The sequence below is a fragment of the Acomys russatus genome, unplaced genomic scaffold (assembly GCF_903995435.1).
Source record: "Acomys russatus unplaced genomic scaffold, mAcoRus1.1, whole genome shotgun sequence".
Classification (NCBI taxonomy): Eukaryota; Metazoa; Chordata; class Mammalia; order Rodentia; family Muridae; genus Acomys; species Acomys russatus.
In genome coordinates, this window is record NW_026131428.1 from 2,017 (window position 1) to 14,251 (window position 12,235).

The 12,235-nt window shown below is 46.1% G+C and overlaps 1 pseudogene; it reads right to left on the bottom strand.

Annotated features, from left to right (window-relative positions):
• Positions 1-580: 580 nt before the first annotated feature.
• On the bottom strand, positions 581-9,885 carry LOC127186191 (NACHT, LRR and PYD domains-containing protein 4E-like; annotated as a pseudogene).
• Positions 9,886-12,235: the final 2,350 nt, after the last annotated feature.

Here is a 12,235-nt window from a genome sequence, read left to right on the forward strand (position 1 = left end):
GTGGGTCCTGGGGACAGGACTGAGGTTGTAGGGTTGGCAGCAGGTGCCTCAACCCACTGATCCATCTCATTGGCTTGCTGGGATCAGACCTTAAGTTTGCACACGAACAATAGAAAAAGAGGTCACAGGCACACACATTTGAAACTGAAGTCCTGCGACTGTTTCAACTGTCAACTCTACTAACCCTAGAATCACCTAGAAAGGGAGTCTCAACAAGGGGTTCTCTAGAGGGGGGTGTTTACGGGGAGACTTCTTGATGGAGTTAACTGAGGTGGTAAGACCTGCCCACTGCGGGCGGCACCATTCCTCACGAAGGAGGATCCTGAACTGTACACGGGTGGAGAAAGTGAGTTGAGCACTAGCAAGCAGACATTAACCCACTGCTCTTCGCTCTTGACTGCGGATGTGATGTCACTGTGCTCCCAGGGTTGCTACCCTGACTTCCCACAGCAATGGAATATAAGCTGGAATTTGGAATCCAGTAAACCTTTTTTTCCTCTAATGATTCCCCCTCCCCACCCCCCGCCCTGCCCCGCCAGCCCCTTTGAGGGGCGTCAGTGAGCTGGGTGAACAGAAAGACTTACAGCAGCTTTTATATGTTGCACTCGGCCTGGTTCAAGACATCACACAGCAGTTTCACATCGCTCTGGGAGAGGAACATAAGGCTGAGGTTCAAGTGCTGCAAACTGTGGTTCTGACTTATCATCTCGAAGAACATGTGGTTATCACAGAAGAAGAGCACATTATTTGTCCTGCAGAACAAAGAGAGGTATCCATCAATTTCCACCCAGCCTGACCTCTCGGTCTTTGGCACCATCCCGTATCCTGTAACGAGGGCACGAGTCTAATTCTGTAACACAGCGAAACACACCGCTTCTCAAACTGGGTGAATTTTCTCTTCCATATCGAGCTCTGTAAAATGTTCGCAGGCAAAGCTGGCTGACACACCAGCATCTAGAAAGTGGAGGCCCCCCACACACGGTCTCATCATCTTACAACTCATGGACAGCCCTCAGTGAAGGATGGTCAGCCACAGACATTAGCGGTGCCACGCCAGGGAGATTCTATTTTAGACTGTGCAAGCCTTCATTTATGCAGTTAGCTGACAGATGGTGCGAGGACTAGTCTGTTCACCTCCCTGATTATGACTAAATCAAAGTTGACCCTTTTAACTTACTCAAGTGCTTGAAGGGTGCAGCTGGGGTAACTCAGGTGATTATACAAGACCAGAAAGGCTGGCTCACAGAGGTAAATGTCTTTCACTTGGAGTAGCTGGATGTCCTTATTATTTATGAGCACAGAGCAAATACAGTGCCAATTGACCAGTAGCTTTTCCCTGTAACAGAGGACAAAGGAATACATTCATTCCATTGTTTAAAAAAATGGGCCGGAGAGATGGCTCAGTGGCTAAGAACATTAGCTGTTCTCACAGAAGACCTGAGTTCAGTTTCCACATGGTGGCTCACCACCATCTGTAACTCCCATTCCAGTGTTATTGGACACCCTCTTCTGGCCACTATGGCCACTGTATGCACACGATGTATACACACGTGTAAGCATTTCACAGCACAGTGATGTAGCAAATGGACTCCCTGAACAGAGCAAAGGTGGCCGGCGAAGTTCATTTCATGTTTGCAGTTCTTAGCCAGACACGTAGCAAGCTCTGTGGGGATGCTGGCTGCTATAGCTGGAGAGTACAGGTGCAGTTAATGCCTACTGGGTAAATGGCCGGAGGGGTCTGAGAATCCCACACATTGGGGACCAGGCTTGTCCTCTCCCCTCCCTCCCCTCCCAGGTGAAGACCACCCAGATAGCTCGGTGGTGCTCAAGTTGAGAAAACCTGCCTTGCAGACAACCTTGGTAGTTTCAGAATGAAAAAAAAATTAGGCAGGGTACCACTAAGTTAAAAGCTAGAGCAAGAATCTCCTGGCTCAAGCTTTAGATGTGACTATTTACTCCGTATATAATCTTGGACAATATACCTGACGTCTCTGCCTGCTTCCTCACTTCTAACAGGATAATCCAATTTGCCTTAACATTTCTTACTCTGCATGTGTGTTTGTGTGTGTGCCCCATATCATGTGTATGGAGGTGAAAAGACAACGTGTAGGAAGCAGCTTTCCTTCCATGCGGTCTAAGGTACTGAACTTGGGTCATCAGACTTGAGGATGGACACCTTTTATCTGCTGAGCCAACCTGCTAGCTCACCTCCTATGGTTTCAGAGTATGAAATGAGTCAATGTATTGCATGGTTATGTGTGTACATGCTTGTGAGTGCACACACAAGTGCATGTGCGTGCATTTATGTACTCGCATGTTGAAGCCATGTCTCTGCCTCCTTAGTGCTGGGATTGCAGCCTTTATTTAAAACACTGTGAATCCTGGGGATGAAGTGAGGTGCTCATACTTGTGCAGAAGCTGAGCCATCCCCAGATTCCTGTAACATTTAACTTTTAAAAGGCGGTTTACATCTGGGAGATCAAGAACGAGTCAGAGTGTGATGCTCATATCCCAGAGGGGCAGAAAACACAGGTGACCTAGACCGTCCCTCTCCATCCTAATTGTATGGCAGGTTAATATCATTGCTTGAGGGCACTATACCTAAGAAAAGGAAAGTCTCAAGAATAAATGCCAGGGCTCCTAAAGAGCAACTTAACCTATTCTATTGCTGCAGAAAGATCGGAAGTTCAAGGCCAGCCTTGATTACAGAATAAACAGAAGGCTAAACCAATAAACCGTGTCTCAAAAAATGAGCAGAGGCAGCAGTTCCTCATAAAGTCCTAGCCTAGCATACATTTGGCACTGGGTTCTACCCTCAGGATGGAAAAAAAGAGCCAAGAGATCATATATTATACACATTTTTTTGTTGTCTGATTTTTTTTTTTTGGAGACAGGATCTCACTCTTTAGACCAGACTGACCTGAAACTCACTTTGTATGTAGCCCAGACTACTTTAAATGCTCAGACATACTCTTGCCTCAGTTTCCTGAGTGCTGGGATTACATGTGTGGGACCCCATTCTTGGCTCAGTTTGATTAATATTTTTAATTCTTATGTACAATGTCTTTGGTATTCTAGGCTAGCACTGCACTTGCTATAAAACCAGTGATGACCGTGTGTTTACACTCTGCCTGAGTGCCTGAATTACAGGCATGCCCCTATACTTGGTTTCATATGATGCTGGGGAGCAAATCCCGGACCTGTGCACTACAATGGGTGACACTCTGCCAAGTGAGCTACTTCCTTGGCCCCTGTCTATCTGAACTGACACATCCCTGACACTCCATAAATATGCACAACTAATTAATTATCAAAAATTGCCAGGTATGGTGGCTCATGCCTTTCATCCCAGTACTCTGGACACAGGCAGATGGATATCTGAGTTCCAGGCTTGCCACAGCTACAGAGTGAGACTCCGTCTCAAAAAAATTAACCAAAATAAATATTAATAAGATCAAATGGCATATCTTTAAAAGAGTCAATGTGGGGCTCAAAATAGAGCCTGGTCAACTGGTGAGCACTCAGTGGTTAATTTAAGAGGGCTATGTTTCTTCAGAGAATAAGAATTTGGATCCTAGAACCCACATCAGGAAGTTAACTATGGCTCCAGGGGATCTGACACCCTCTTCTGGCCACTGAGGGCACCTGCACTTACATGCGTCCTAACATGCAGCCACATACACATACAATGAAAATAAATCTTAAAAAAGTGAAGCTGTTCTCAAGAGGTAAAATTGTTGTTTTTCCCTTTAACACCTCTATTCTGTTCTTTAAATTTTTTTTAAGTTTAATTGAAATATAATTATGGCCTGGAGAGGTGGTTCAGAAGATAACAGTACTGGCTGTTCTTCCAGAGGTCTTGAGTTCAATTCCCAGCAACTACATGGTGGCTCATAACCATATATAATGAGATCTGGCCCACGCTTCTGGCCTGCCAGCACATATGCAGGCAGAATAGGGTATAAATAATAAATAAATCTTTATAAAAAAAGTAATAGAATTGCACCACTCACCCCAACCTGAACCTTTTATGTACCCCAAACTCTCAAGTTGACAGCCTTTTTCTTTATATTGTTTTATATGTATATATACATATATATGTACATGCATGCACAAATATATATACACACATGCATATACACATATATGTATACCTACAAACATACGCATGCACGCAGGCATGCACACACACACATGACCTGCTGAGTCTGTTTTTGTTGTCTGTGTGTTATGTGTTTTCTAGGCTGACCACTAGCCACTGGACAACTAGTAAGGGTGAGTTTTGAATCACAAGTCTATATAAATCAACAATACACAGAGACAGACTCTGAAAGTGGGACAGAAAAGAAAGATAAGTGAATGGACTCACATATAGTTTACTTCATGTTCTCCATGCAGGACACTGTGGGTTGAAAAGGACAGTTTCTTCAGTGTAGAACAGTGTTTTAAGCAGTAGGCAGCAACAATAAAATCAGAATAATTCTTAGCCACAAAGTTAAGCTGTTCCACACAGTTCATAGCTTGCACTAAGAAGCGTTTGTCTTCCATCTCAAACAGACAGTAAAACAACTTCATGCTATCTATTTGCTCTTGAAACTCTCTATCGCCATGTAACACTGCCAGGCACTGAGACAGCTGACACTTTATTTCCTGGGACAGCTGGTGGCCAAAAAACACCTCCAGCTTTTCTTGTTCCTACTCCTGTGAAAGGCCAAAGAGGAAACTTCCCAAAAGAATCAACTGTATTTTGACTTTCTTTAGAAACGTAAATATCAGAGTCTCTAAACATTTAACGTCCTGACAAGGGTGGTGCACAGGGTTCCTCAGCAGATAAAAGATGGCAGCACAGAACTCCTGGATGGTTGGGTGGAGGAACCTGTAAGAGTTTGTGGATTCCTTGCTCTTTAGAAGTATCCTCATGTCCAGCAGCATGGTGATGTCAGAGCTGATGAGCCCATTCCTCAAGAGAGCCTCCTCACTAAACACAAAGGTGTCAGTCCACATGCCCTCCATGGCCAGGGAACACAAGCCCTGTAACTGGTCTTGGCTTTTCTTACTTGGATAATGGGCACTTTGGGGAGCGAACAAATTCAAGATGTGAGTGGAATACAGGGAGGTGGCACACCTGCAGGTGGCCACCGGGTCTCTTCCCTTCTCTATTTCACCCTTCACACAAGTGGCCACCATCCAGCAGAGCAGGGGACCTGACACAGAGCGAACAACTGCTCATTTTCTCTCACCAAGCTGAAGGCCTCCTGGGTTCTGCTCTTCTCTTGGAACAAGCTATGGAAATACATCTTAATATTGTTCTCGTTGAATCCCGTCATTATTTTCACATTTGTGCACTCAATCCTGTCCTCCATTTTCTCAAAAGTCTCTGGGGTAGCTGCAATGAGGACAGAGCATTCTGGGAGGAGCTTCCTCTTAAGCAAACTGCTCAGCAGTATATTTACCGGCTGCTTCTCCATCCAGTTGTCACACAGCTCCAACTCCCGTTCCATCAAATCACACCTCATCACTTCTAGGCTGTCAATGATAAATAAGAGTCTCTCGGTCTGGGATAATATATCCACTGTGGGAGCCGAGGGGCTGGGCCACTCTCTGGAGATCAGTTCAGCCAGGCACGCTGTCTCCAACTGCTTCAAGTCCTGACAGCAGAAGTAGAAGACATAGGAGAATTTGTTTGGAAACACCAGGCCATCTGACCAGGCCAGCATCAGCTTTGTCAACATCAGCGTCTTACCAACCCCCGCCACTCCCTGCAGGAACACTGTGTGTGGCTTCTTGCCATCTGCCTTCGCTACGATGAGGTCCTCAAAATGATCATAGTCATCCTGGGTAAACTTCTGCTTCATGAAATCCTCAACTTTGACATTGAACTTTCTGGACCAATCATGGATCAGCTTCTTCTTCAGATGAGCTTGATATAACTTTGAGTGTCCTGAGGAGTCAGTGAGCACAAGAGAAAAGGAAAAAAATCCGTTTAACATTATTAGAGCTAAGTTATAATTCACCCATACACAATCTGACCATGCTATTTTCATTAACAGATCGTACCCTTAAGATAGATTGATTTTTATAATTATGCATGTATTGCTGGGTTCTCGTGGAGGTCAGAGGCATTGCATCCCCACCTGGAGCTGAGCCACAGCTGTCCATGAGCCGCCCCACGTAGGAGCTAGGAGTTGAACTCGGGTCTTCTTTAAGAGTGGGACATGTTCCTAGCCACCAAGTCATTTCCTCAGCGCCCTTGGGATGTGTGTTCCCAGGTGTCTGTAAGCTATGGGCTCAGAGCAATGCTGGCTACCGTGAGGAGATTTTCACTGGCCATGGAACACAGCTCGCATTTCTGTGTGTCAGGAATGTTCTACTGTTAAACCATCATGTGCTGACTCAGATGCTGGCACTGCAAGTGGGGTTGCCCTTCTCCCCCATTTCAGACCCAGACATGTCTCGGTCAAATGTCTTCTGTGTGTTCTTGTCTGCGATGGGCTGAACCCTAACTCTGTAGGCAGAAGAGAAGAGAATAAAAGAGCTCAAGAGCCAAAATGCCATGCCCGTGAGAACAGCTAAAGCATGAACCATTTCTCGCAGATTTTTATGACCATTTATCTCTCCCGATATAAAAGTGCCTGCAGTGGGGAAAGAAGCATGAACTGGATCCGTGGAAAAATCAGCCACAGAGGAGAGAGACAGCTCAGCTGGGAGCCCCAACTGACTCCACCCCCCCAGCTGGTCCCTCCTGGATGCTGTGAGAGTACAAGTGATGATGTCATGAGAACCTGATCTGACAATGTAACCTTCCTACCATTGTTTGCTCTTTCAATTGGGAACATCACCTGAGAGGGTGAGCTCTGCCCTGCTTGGGAACTCCATGTATCTGCTGCCTTAGGTTAGAAAGTCAGCCCCAGTCAATTCCTATTGGCTGCTTTGAGTTCCCAATTTGATGATTTTTTAATAAATATCATTTGCCTCTCTGCCTGCCTGCCTGCCTATCTCTTTCTCTCTACCTACCTACCTATCATTTATCTTTATCATCTGCTATTTATTATTTTACTTTAACTTGCTATGGAGTTAATATATATTAATAAATATTACAAATATGATAAATTTATTCAAAACCAAAAGCATAGCTATCATAGATAATTCTCTGGACCATATAGAACCCTGTGCTGTGCATGGCTGCCCCACTAGGAGAGCCCCGCCCCCTCCAAACACAAACATGAGTGCCTGTCAACCCCTGCCACATACAAAGATGCACACACCTAAGAGAATATAATCACATGCTTGCCATGACAGCACACAACTGTAAAAAAAACTGTATCACTATCAACAGAAGACAGACTACATTATAATGAAAAGAGATACTATCACATTGACATTAAAAATATGGAATAATGGGGCTGGAGAGATGGCTCAGCAGTTAAGAGCACTGGTTACTCTTGAAGAAGACCTGAGAATGGTTTCCAACACACATCAGGTCACTCACAACAGCCTATGACCCAGCTCCAGAGGGTCTAGCCTCTGCAGGCACTGCACTCACATGCAGAATCCCACACAGATACATGCATACATGCAATTTCTTAAAAAGATACCTTAAAATGTTCAGCATATACAACCTCCTATATGTATAGCATGAAAGCAAAGGCGGAAGTTTTTAGGGGTCCAGAGGAAACTAGCAGGTGAAAGGAAGAGAGATAATGGGAGCTAACTATGGGGGAACACTGTAAGCAAAGCACAATGATTCATACATACAGATAAACACACACAAAATTTTTATATTGAACACTTTGTATGCCAGGTACGACAATTACGTTTTACAAGATGTTCAAATAAAAATAATGGGCAATCGGTGGAGACTGAGGAAAACCCAGACAAACTGCAGATGTAAAATGTCTTAGCTAAATGTAAGAATCAACAGCCGTGGGCTGGTGAGATGTCTCAGGGGCATCTGCCATCAAGCCTGATGACCTCAGTTTGGTCCCTGAGACCCAAATGACAGAAGCAGAATTAACTGTCCAAAGTTGTCCTCTGGCCTCCACTTGTGCACCATGGTGTGCAAATGTGTACGTGTGTATACACACAATAAATGTAAAAAAAATGTCAAAAAGAAGGCAACAGGTGGGTTTGTTATTGCCTAGAAGCAGCTGAACAGGGCATAAAAGGCCTACCTAAGGAGAGCTAGAAAGGAAAGGCAGCCTAATGCACAGACAAAAAGATAAAAAGAGGTGCACACAAGCCATTGTATGAAGATCCCACAAGTGGGCGTGGGTGAGGGAAGGCTCAGTGCTTCAGAAGAGCTGGTTCAGTTCCAAGCATGCACAGTCTGCAGGTCAAATACCAGAAGACCTGATGTTCTCTTCTGTCCCCCAAGGGCACTGTCCACACATGGTACACATACATGCATGCAGGCACTCTCACATACACACAACACAGTTTCTAACTGTTCTTGTGTGATTTCATCATAAATTAGAGATTTGATAATGTGCATCTGGAATCACAGAAGGTGGGATAGAATGGCCAGCAACGCAGAGACAACATTTGAACAAATAAAAGATGAGGAGGAAGGACTGTTTTCTAGCCACAGATCAAAGATTACCAGCGAATCCCAAGCAAAATAAACTTAGAAAAAAAACTAGGTCTAGGCTTCTCATAGTAATACACTGGCATCTCCAAGACAAAGACATTAATTGAACCTTAAAGTATTCATGATCTTTTATACCAGGACAAATAAATGTGCGACTCATAAATTCATAGTGTTTATGAAATGTGGCTTTTTCTGTCGTAAGCTTTTGCCTGTTAGAAATCAAAGCTGCCACAGGCACAGCACAGACTGAGAAATCCTGTTTTCACACTGTATTACACAGCCAGTTCAAATACATGATGTGGCTATGGGAGGAGGATACAGTACAAATGCGTGTGTGGGGAGACCAGAAGTTGACTCCTCGCTTTAAATTATGGGTGCCATTTGTCTGCCTGAATGAATTCATACCAAATGTGTGTGTGTCCACAGAGGACAGGAGAAGACATAGGATCCCCCTCAAACTGGAGTTACAGATGCTTGTTAACCACCGTGTAGGTTCTTGACACTGAGCCCAGGTTCTCTGTAAGATCAGGTGTTCTTAACCACTGGGCCATCTCTCCAGTGCCTCTATCTTGGTTTTTTTTTTGAGACGTTTCTCAGGTGGCTTAGAAAAGCTGAGTGGCCAGCTGGCTACCATACATGACTTCTATGTGGTTGCTGAGATCCGAAGTCAGACTTTGATGTTTACATAGATGGAGCCATCTCCCTAGACCCCATAAGTATAATCTATAGCAGGTGTTTTCTGTTGCTGCTGCCTAAACGCACATTTCCCTCTAGAGTTAAGTCTCCAGTTTAGACGTGAGGGGAAAATGACTCATGTTCTCGGGAGAAGTTTAACAATCTAGGTCAGGGCATGATACCCTCCTACATTTGACCACACAGACTGGAGCTACCATGTGCACGTGAAGCTGCCTCCTTCCTCCAGGAGAACAGTGTCCCATGGCACCCGCTGGCCCTATGGTAGACGGGCAAGAGGAAGAGCTATCAAAACGATGACAGGGTCCTCACTCTTTGTAAAGAAGCTTTGGCCAACTCACCAGCAATCTCCCTTGCTGCCTTCTCACTGAGGTCCTTCCTGTTCATCTTCTGGAAGATTTGGAAGGTCACCTCCCAGGCTTGCTTCTCCTTATAATGTTTCACCAGTAAGTTGGCAAGCTCTTCCCGAGACGCCTTCTTTACTTTGGTCCAAGAAATCTGTTTCAGATCCAACTGCAGAGGAACTCCTTAAACTTCACCAACTCCTTCTTGTTTAGCTCTTCCAAGTACCACATGAGACCAAAATCAGAAAAGAAAGATGCCATCCTGACCTGAGGAAGATAAGACATGTCTTTAGAGAGATGAGTACTTGGAATAAATCAGACAGGATCTGTGGGGGCTGGGTGGTGGGGGTGAACTAAGGTAAGCAGCTGAGTTATTCTTTTTTTATGGGATCAAAGGGCTGGGGAGCCAGTTGAGCTGGTAGTGTTTGCTGTGCAAATGTAAGGATGTAAGTTGGGTCCTCAGCATTCACGTAAGCAGCACAGGTTGCAGCCGCAAAGCCTCCAACGGAGAGTATGGCCTGCCTGCAAGATGTGCTGGGGGGGGGAATGGCAGTGCAGAACTTGTAGGAGTTGCCAACCAATGACTGGTCCAACTTGAGGCTCAAGACACAAAAGGGAGCCTGTGCCTGGTACTGTGTGGATGGCCAGGAACCAGAGGCTGCTCAGCCCAGAGACCCAGGATAGAACCACACACAACTGGAGGGGGAAAAAAGTCAATGAAATGATTCCTAATGATTTTCCACTACACTCACAGATCAGTACCTAGTCAGAAAGACATCACCTAGAAATTAAGAGGAGCAAATGCAAAGCCAAATGCTAGATGAAGCCAGGGGAACCCTGTAGAAGATGGGGAGGAAGGACTTGTAGAAGCCAGAGGGGGTCAAGGATGCCATGAGAACACAACCCACAGAATCAACTAAGCAGGGATTATACGGGCTCACAGAGACTGAAAATCAAGAATGGAACCTGCACTGGTCTGTACTAGGTTCTTTGCATGTATCTTCTGGTTGTATTACTTGGTGTTCCTCTGAGACTCCTAACAGTGGGGACAGGGCTATCTGACTCTTTTACCTGTGCCTTGGACCCTTTTTAACCTACTGGGTTATCTTGTCCAGCCTTGCTGCAAGGGTCTGTACCTAGTCTTACTGTAATCTGTTATGCTGTGCCTGCTCTTTTTCTGAAGGGGGAAAAAAAGAGGAGCGGATCTAGGAGTGAGGGGTAGGTGTGCTTGAGGAGGGCAAGCAGCAGTGGCAGAAGCAGTGGGAGTGGAGCGGTGAAGAGAGCGAGAGCAGCAGACAGATGGGTGCAACAGGATCAGGGGGCAAGCAGTGGGAGTAGTGGGAGAAGCGGGAGCAGGGGTCACAGGGCCAGCAGGGGGAGCAGCAGGAGTAAGGGGAGCAGCAGGCGGGTAGGGGGAGCATGGGGCACAGGGCCAGCAGGGGGAGCAGCGGGAGTAAGGGGAGCAGCAGGCATGTAAGGGGAGCATGGAGCACAGGGCCAGCAGGGGGAGCAGCAGGAGTAAGGGGAGCAGCAGGTGGGTAGGGGCACATGGGGCACAGGGCCAGCAGGAGGAGCAGTGGGAGTAAGGGGAGCAGGAGGCGGGTAGGGGGAGCATGGAGCACAGGGCCAGCAGGGGGAGCAGCAGGAGTAAGGGGAGCAGCAGGTGGGTAGGGGTGCATGGGGCACAGGGCCAGCAGGGGGAGCAGTGGGAGTAAGGGGAGTAGCAGCAGGTGGGTAGGGGACGAATGAGGCACAGGGCCAGCAGGGGGAGCAGCAGTAGCAGAAGCACCACCACCACGCTAATCCTAGCACTGCGAAGGCAGACACAGGACGATCCCTGGGTCCTGCTGGCCAGCATGTCTAGCCATATTTGCTGAGCTCCAGGGTAACTGAGAAATCCTGTCTCAAAATTAAGGTGGAGAGTAATTGAGGAGGAAACCTGATATCACTATCTGGCTTCCACACAAACCCTCCCCTTCCCCATCTCCACTCACACACATTTGGTCACTAACATATTGCATACTCCACTGTTCACTGTGGATGATATACAAAGTCAGGAAGTTTTCAGTGTGGACTCAGTTTAAGTCTCATCCCATTGACAGGATCTTTAGAACAATAAGACTGGTGCTCAATGTTCCTGATCCTTTAATACAGTTCATGTTTTGGTGACATCCAACAATAAGATTATTGTCATTGCTCCTTCATAGCTGTAATTTTGCTACTTTATGAACAGTGCTGTAAATACCTTAGGCAAACTCTGTGAAGTAATTCTTCTCTGTCTCTCTTTCTCTCTGTCTCTGTCTCTCACTTTCTGTCTCTCTGTCTCTGTCTCTGTCTCTCTGTCTCTCTGTCTCTGTCTCTCTCTGTCTCTCTCTCTCTCTCTCTCTCTCTCTCTCTCTCTCTCTCTCTCTCTCTCTCTCTCTCTCTCTCACACACACACACACACACACACACACACACACACACACCACCCACCCGGGGATCGCAACCCACAGGTTGAGAACCAGTGGGACAATACTTGGAAAAAAAATAAACTGAGATTAGTGCTCTCAAGAGTTACTGATGATCCTCCTGTTCCACCTCCTCCAACAAATTCTACCAGCTGTGCCAC